Source organism: Chrysoperla carnea, unplaced genomic scaffold (genome assembly GCF_905475395.1).
Source record: "Chrysoperla carnea unplaced genomic scaffold, inChrCarn1.1, whole genome shotgun sequence".
In the NCBI taxonomy this organism is placed as follows: domain Eukaryota; kingdom Metazoa; phylum Arthropoda; class Insecta; order Neuroptera; family Chrysopidae; genus Chrysoperla; species Chrysoperla carnea.
In genome coordinates, this window is record NW_025408238.1 from 320,902 (window position 1) to 329,818 (window position 8,917).

Consider the following 8,917-nt stretch of genomic DNA (forward strand, 5'->3'; position numbering starts at 1 on the left):
AATTTCAAAGGATAGATACTTACGAATAAGAATTGTCACTATTCACAGTTTTTTGGTATTATTATAAAAAGTTGTACTTGTTGAAAACAGCCCAATTGTGTTAGTGTTCTGAGAGTTAATGCTTTGTTTATTTTATTTGTGTTTTTCATTCTTTTTTCGTGGAAATTTTGATTAATTTTTGAGAAAAATTAATAGTTAAATATTTAACTAATTGAAATATAATAGGTAAGTTATCTTTTATAAATTTTTCATGGACGAATTTTCAATGTAAAATTGATGTACAATATTTTGTACATTGGTTATGAATAGTTGTTATATCTGACAGTTTATTGTTTTATGTCATATAGATTCCATACGTGCCATGGCCAATCAACAATTAACTTCGTCTGAAATTTTACAAATTTTAGAAGCTGATGATGTGTCTGATATTGAAATGTTAGAGGACGATGAAGATTTTGACGACGAAATAAATGACTTAGATATTATGAATGATGAATATTTAATTCGCCAAAATATCATAAGAGTAGGAGCTGATGTTGTTCGTAACAATGAGCGTGAAAATCTCAATGATTTTGAAGAAGATATTCCAGAAGATGAACCCAACCAAGAAAATTCCGATCCAAATACTCCATCAACTTCAAAATCAAAGACAAAAATATATTGGCGAAACAAAAACTTCACCAGAAAAAGTTGTATTTTGCTGGCTGAAATCGATGAGGAAATCGAATTATTGTCACCAATACAATACTTTTCAAAATATATTACTGACGAGCTTTTTGAACAAATGGAAATGTTTACGAATATGTACACTGTTCAAAAGGGACATACGAGATTTAAACATTGCAGTGCAAAGGAACTGAAAATACTTTTTGGTCTACACATAGCAATGGGATCACTAAAATTTCCTCGTATAAGCTTATACTGGGATACGAGCCTATGTGTTGATTTTTTCACAAAAAACATGACACGAAATCGATTTTACGAACTCCGGAATAATTTGCACTTGGTGGATAATTTGGCAAAAGGTACTAATACCGACAAATTTTATAAAGTGCGGCCCATTTTCGATTGTATTAAAAAAAGAATGTTGGAACTGGAATTAGTACAAGAAGTGTGTATAGACGAACAAATAGTGCCTTTCAGAGGACAGCTTTCCATGAAGCAATACATTAAAGGAAAACCAAACCCATGGGGCGTAAAACTGTTTTTATTATGTTCCAAAAGCGGCCTTTGTTATGATTTTATTTTATACCAGGGATCTACAACCGATCTTGATGAAAAGTCCTTAAAAATGTACGGTTTTGGTGCTACGGTTGTCTTACAATTAGCAAAAAGGCTTGACAACAAAGGCTATTATCTATATTTTGATAATTATTTCTCGTCATACACACTTTTACGAGAATTAATATCTAAAAACATTTACGCAGCATGTACAGTTCGGGTAAATCGGTTTCAAAACCCTCCGTTCCTTGTTGATAAAAAAGAAGAAAGAGGACATTCGCAAGAAATTTGCAATAAAGAGGAAGACGTAGTCCTTGTGAAATGGAAAGACAATCGAAGTGTTGTCCTTGCTTCAACTTTTGTTGGGATAGGTGAAGAAGATACGGTGAAGAGATGGGATAGCAAAGAAAAAAAGTATATTCAAGTTACTAGACCAGAAATTGTTAAAAAATACAATAACGGAATGGGGGGAGTCGATCTTATTGATAGACTGATCAGTCTTTATCGCATTTATATAAAATCGCGAAAATGGACATCAAGAATGATATTTCATGCAGTGGATTTGGCTATAACGAACTCATGGATCGAGTATCGAACAGATGCCATGAAACTACAAATGCCAAAGAAAAATATTTTGGATCTTTTACATTTTAGAATGAGGATTGCGGAATCGTTAGTAAAAGTAGATTCTACATTTGTTGGGCGTAGGAAAGGACGACCATCTTCTCGTGCTTCGACAAAATCAAGATCCGCAACGCCAGATTTTATTTTACATAGTCCTGAACCAATTCCTGGACCATCGAATCAATTACCAGAAGTTCCAGAAGTTCCTGAACCGGGTCCTTCAAAAAAAAGAAAAATTGAAAATCGACCTATAGACGAAGTGAGAATGGATACGGTTGACCATTTGCCTATCCATGACGGAAAAAATGCTCCAACACGATGCAAAGCAAAAAAATGTTTGGGAAGAACATTTTTTAAGTGTGTCAAATGTGAAGTACATTTGTGTATAAACAGGGAAAAAAATTGTTTTTTGGAGTACCATCAATAGTTAAAAATAATTATACTTTGAAATAAAAAATAAAAATAAATCATTGATTAACTGTTGTTATTATTTTATTACGTTCCACAACCAATGTACAATAAATTGTACATTCCAGAAAACTCACAATAAAAGGAAAATTTTTTTTTTTCTGTTGTTATTTCGTCAAATGAAAGTATTTTATGAAATCTTTTCACGAAAAATATTTTTTTACTACTCGGCGTTCAAAGTTGGGTTTACCGTACCATAAATTTTTATGTACAATATATTGTACATCAGTAGTGAAGAGGTTAAGGACCTCTATGTATACGTTTTGACTTACTTGGATCAAAATTTCAATGATTTGTATAGTCATGACATTTTAGTTGTAAAATCGAAAATTTTCAAAAAATGTTTTTTCTATCGAAAAATGTCAAATTTGATCATTTTGGCTTATTTATACTTAGTCCAAACATAAAGGACCTCTATGTATACATTTTGACTTACTTGGATCAAAATTTCAATGATTTGTATAGTCATGACTCTAATGTTGAAAAATCGAAAATTTTCAAAAAATGTTTTTTCTATCGAAAAATGTCAAATTTGATCATTTTTGGCTTATTTCTACTTAGTCCAGTCATAAAGGACCTCGATGTATACATTTTGACTTACTTGGATCAAAATTTCAATGATTTGTATAGTCATTACTCTCATGTTGAAAAATCGAAAATTTTCAAAAAATGTTTTTTCTATCGAAAAATGTCAAATTTGATCATTTTTGGCTTATTTTTACTTAGTCCAGTCATTAAGGACCTCTATGTATACATTTTGACTTACTTGGATCAAAATTTCAATAATTTGTATAGTCATGACTCTCATGTTGAAAAATCGAAAATTTTAAAAAAATGTTTTTTCTATCGAAAAATGTCAAATTGGATCATTTTTGGCTTATTTATACTTAGTCCAGTCATGAAGGACCTCTATGTATACATTTTGACTTACTTGGATCAAAATTTCAATGATTTGTATAGTCATGATTCTCATGTTGAAAAATCGCAAATTTTCAAAAATGTTTTTTCTATCGAAAAATGTCAAATTTGATCATTTTTGGCCTATTTATACTTAGTCCAGTCATAAAGGACCTCTATGTATACATTTTGACTTACTTGGATCAAAATTTCAATGATTTGTATAGTCATGACATTCTAGTTGTAAAATCGGAAATTTTCAAAAAATGTTTTTTCTATCGAAAAATGTCAAATTTGATCATTTTTGGCTTATTTCTACTTAGTGTAGTCATTAAGGACCTCTATGTATACATTTTGACTTACTTGGATTAAAATTTCAATGATTTGTATAGTCATGACTCTCATGTTGAAAAATCGAAAATATTCAAAAAATGATTTTTCTATCGAAAAATGTCAAATTTGATCATTTTTGGCTTACTTCTACGTAGTCCAGTCATAAAGGACCTCTATGTATACAATTTGACTTACTTGGATCAAAATTTTTATGATTTGTATAGTCATGACTCTCATGTTGAAAAATCGAAAATTTTCAAAAAATGTTTTTTCTATCGAAAAATGTCAAATTTGATCATTTTTAGCTTATTTATACTTAGTCCAGTCATACAGGACCTCTATGTATACATTTTAACTTACTTGGATCAAAATTTCAATGATTTGTATAGTCATGACTCTCATGTTGAAAAATCGAAAATTTTCAAAAAATGTTTTTTCTATCGAAAAATGTCAAATTTGATCATTTTTGGCTTATTTCTACTTAGTCCATTCATAAAGGACCTCTATGTATACATTTTGACTTACTTGGATCAAAATTTCAATGATTTGTATAATCATTAGTCTCATGTTGAAAAATCGAAAATTTTCAAAAAATGTTTTTTCTATCGAAAAATGTCAAATTTGATCATTTTTAGCTTATTTATACTTAGTCCAGTCATGAAGGACCTCTATGTATACATTTTGACTTACTTGGTTCAAAATTTCAATGATTTGTATAGTCATGACATTCTAGTTGTAAAATCGGAAATTTTCAAAAAATGTTTTTTCTATCGAAAAATGTCAAATTTGATCATTTTTGGCTTATTTATACTTAGTCCAGTCATAAAGGACCTCTATGTATACATTTTGACTTACTTGGATCAAAATTTCAATGATTTGTATAGTCATGACTCTCATGTTGAAAAATCGAAAATTTTCAAAAAATGTTTTTTCTATCGAAAAATGTCAAATTGGCTCATTTTTGGCTTATTTATACTTAGTCCAGTCATGAAGGACCTCTATGTATACATTTTGACTTACTTGGATAAAAATTTTAATGATTTAAATAGTCATGACTCTCATGTGGAAAAATCGAAAATTTTCAAAAAATGTTTTTTCTATCGAAAAATGTCAATTTTGATCATTTTTGGCTTATTTATACTTAGTCCAGTCATAAAGGACCTCTATGTATACATTTTGACTTACTTGGATCAAAATTTCAATGATTTGTAGAGTCATGACCTTCTAGTTGTAAAATCGGAAATTTTCAAAAAATGTTTTTTCTATCGAAAAATGTCAAATTTGATCATTTTTGGCTTATTTATACTTAGTCCAGTCATAAAGGACCTCTTTGTATACGTTTTGACTTACTTGGATCAAAATTTCAATGATTTGTATAGTCATGACTCTCATGTTGAAAAATCGAAAATTTTCAAAAATGATTTTTCTTTCGAAAAATGTCAAATTTGATCATTTTTGGCTTATTTATACTTAGTCCAGTCATAAAGGACCTCTTTGTATACGTTTTGACTTACTTGGATCAAAATTTCAATGATTTGTATAGTCATGACTCTCATGTTGAAAAATCGAAAATTTTCAAAAATGTTTTTTCTTTCGAAAAATGTCAAATTTGATCATTTTTGGCCTATTTATACTTAGTCCAGTCATAAAGGACCTCTATGTATACTATTTGACTTACTTGGATCAAAATTTCAATGATTTGTATAGTCATGACTCTCGTGTTGAAAAATCGAAAATTTTCAAAAAATGTTTTTTCTATCGAAAAATGTCAAATTTGATCATTTTTGGCTTATTTATACTTAGTCCAGTCATAAAGGACCTCTATGTATACATTTTGACTTACTTGGATCAAAATTTCAATGATTTGTATAATCATTACTCTCATGTTGAAAAATCGAAAATTTTCAAAAAATGTTTTTTCTATCGAAAAATGTCAAATTTGATCATTTTTAGCTTATTTATACTTAGTCCAGTCATGAAGGACCTCTATGTATACATTTTGACTTACTTGGATCAAAATTTCAATGATTTGTATAGTCATGACTCTCATGTTGAAAAATCGAAAATTTTCAAAAAATGTTTTTTCTATCGAAAACGTCAAATTTGATCATTTTTGGCTTATTTCTACGTAGTCCAGTCATAAAGAACCTCTATGTATACATTTTGACTTACTTGGATAAAAATTTCAATGATTTGTATAGTCATGACTCTCATGTTGAAAAATCGAAAATTATCAAAAAATATTTTTTCTATCGAAAAATTTCAAATTTGATCATTTTTGGCTTATTTCTACTTAGTGTAGTCATTAAGGACCTCTATGTATACATTTTGACTAACTTGGATCAAAATTTCAATGATTTGTATAGTCATGACATTTTAGTTGTAAAATCGGAAATTTTCAAAAAATGTTTTTTCTATCGAAAAATGTCAAATTTGATCATTTTGGCTTATTTATACTTAGTCCAGTCATAAAAGACCTCTATGTATACATTTTGACTTACTTGGATCAAAATTTCAATGATTTGTATAGTCATGACTCTCATGTTGAAAAATCGAAAATTTTCAAAAAATGTTTTTTCTGTCGAAAAATGTCAAATTTGATCATTTTTGGCTTATTTATACTTAGTCCAGTCATGAAGGACCTCTATGTATACATTTTGACTTACATGGATCAAAATTTCAATGATTTGTATAGTCATGACTCTCATGTTGAAAAATCGAAAATTTTCAAAAAATGTTTTTTCTATCGAAAAATGTCAAATTTGATCATTTTTGGCTTATTTATACTTAGTCCAGTCATAAAGGACCTCTTTGTATACATTTTGACTTACTTGGATCAAAATTTCAATGATTTGTACAGTCATGACTCTCATGTTGAAAAAATGAAAATTTTCAAAAAATGTTTTTTCTATCGAAAAATGTCAAATTTGATAATTTTTGGCTTATTACTACTTAGTCCAGTCATGAAGAACTTCTATGTATACATTTTGACTTACTTGGATCAAAATTTAAATGATTTGTATAGTCATGACTCTCATGTTGAAAAATCGAAAATTTTCAAAAAATGTTTTTTCTGTCGAAAAATGTCAAATTTGATCATTTTTGGCTTATTTATACTTAGTCCAGTCATGAAGGACCTCTATGTATACATTTTGACTTACATGGATCAAAATTTCAATGATTTGTATAGTCATGACTCTCATGTTGAAAAATCGAAAATTTTAAAAAAATGTTTTTTCTATCGAAAAATGTCAAATTGGATCATTTTTGGCATATTTATACTTAGTCCAGTCATGAAGGACCTCTATGTATACATTTTGACTTACTTGGATCAAAATTTCAATGATTTGTATAGTCATGACTCTCATGTGGAAAAATCGAAAATTTTCAAAAAATGTTTTTTCTATCGAAAAATGTCAATTTTGATCATTTTTGGCTTATTTATACTTAGTCCAGTCATAAAGGACCTCTATGTATACATTTTGACTTACTTGGATCAAAATTTCAATGATTTGTATAGTAATGACTCTCATTTTGAAAAATCGAAAATTTTCAAAAAATGTTTTTTCTATCGAAAAATGTCAATTTTGATCATTTTTGGCTTATTTATACTTAGTCCAGTCATAAAGGACCTCTATGTATACATTTTGACTTACTTGGATCAAAATTTCAATGATTTGTATAGTAATGACTCTCATTTTGAAAAATCGAAAATTTTCAAAAAATGTTTTTTCTATCGAAAAATGTCAAATTTGATTATTTTTGGCTTATTTATACTTAGTCCCGTCATTAAGGACCTCTATGTATACATTTTGACTTACTTGGATCAAAATTTCAATGATTTGTATAGTCATGACTCTCATGTGGAAAAATCGAAAATTTTCAAAAAATGTTTTTTCTATCGAAAAATGTCAATTTTGATCATTTTTGGCTTATTGATACTTAGTCCAGTCATAAAGGACCTCTATGTATACATTTTGACTTACTTGGATCAAAATTTCAATGATTTGTATACTCATGACTCTCATGTTGAAAAATCGAAAATTTTCAAAAAATGTTTTTTCTATCGAAAAATGTCAAATTTGATCATTTTTGGCTTATTTCTACTTAGTCCAGTCATAAAGGACCTCTATGTATACATTTTGACTTACTTGGATCAAAATTTCAATGATTTGTATAGTCATGACATTTTAGTTGTAAAATCGGAAATTTTCAAAAAATTTTTTTTCTATCGAAAAATGTCAAATTTGATCATTTTTAGCTTATTTATACTTAGTCCAGTCATAAAGAACCTCTATTTATACATTTTGACTTACTTGGATCAAAATTTCAATGATTTGTATAGTCATGACTCTCATGTTGAAAAATCGAAAATTTTCAAAAAATGTTTTTTCTATCGAAAAATGTCAAATTTGATCATTTTTGGCTTATTTCTACTTAGTCCAGTCATAAAGGACCTCTATGTATACATTTTGACTTACTTGGATCAAAATTTCAATAATTTGTATAGTCATGACTCTCATGTTGAAAAATCGAAAATTTTAAAAAAATGTTTTTTCTATCGAAAAATGTCAAATTGGATCATTTTTGGCATATTTATACTTAGTCCAGTCATGAAGGACCTCTATGTATACATTTTGACTTACTTGGATCAAAATTTCAATGATTTGTATAGTCATGACTCTCATGTGGAAAAATCGAAAATTTTCAAAAAATGTTTTTTCTATCGAAAAATGTCAATTTTGATCATTTTTGGCTTATTTATACTTAGTCCAGTCATAAAGGACCTCTATGTATACATTTTGACTTACTTGGATCAAAATTTCAATGATTTGTATAGTAATGACTCTCATTTTGAAAAATCGAAAATTTTCAAAAAATGTTTTTTCTATCGAAAAATGTCAAATTTGATTATTTTTGGCTTATTTATACTTAGTCCCGTCATTAAGGACCTCTATGTATACATTTTGACTTACTTGGATCAAAATTTTAATGATTTGTATAGTCATGACGTTCTAGTTGTAAAATCGGAAATTTTCAAAAATTGTTTTTTCTATCGAAAAATGTCAAATTTGATCATTTTTGGCTTATTTACACTTAGTCCAGTCATAAAGGACCTCTATGTATACATTTTGACTTACTTGGATCAAAATTTCAATGATTTGTATAGTCATGATTCTCATGTTGAAAAATCGAAAATTTTCAAAAATTGTTTTTTCTATCGAAAAATGTCAAATTTGATCATTTTTGGCTTATTTATACTTAGTCCCGTCATAAAGGACCTCTATGTATACATTTTGACTTACTTGGATCAAAATTTCAATGATTTGTATAGTCATGACTCTCATGTGGAAAAATCGAAAATTTTCAAAAA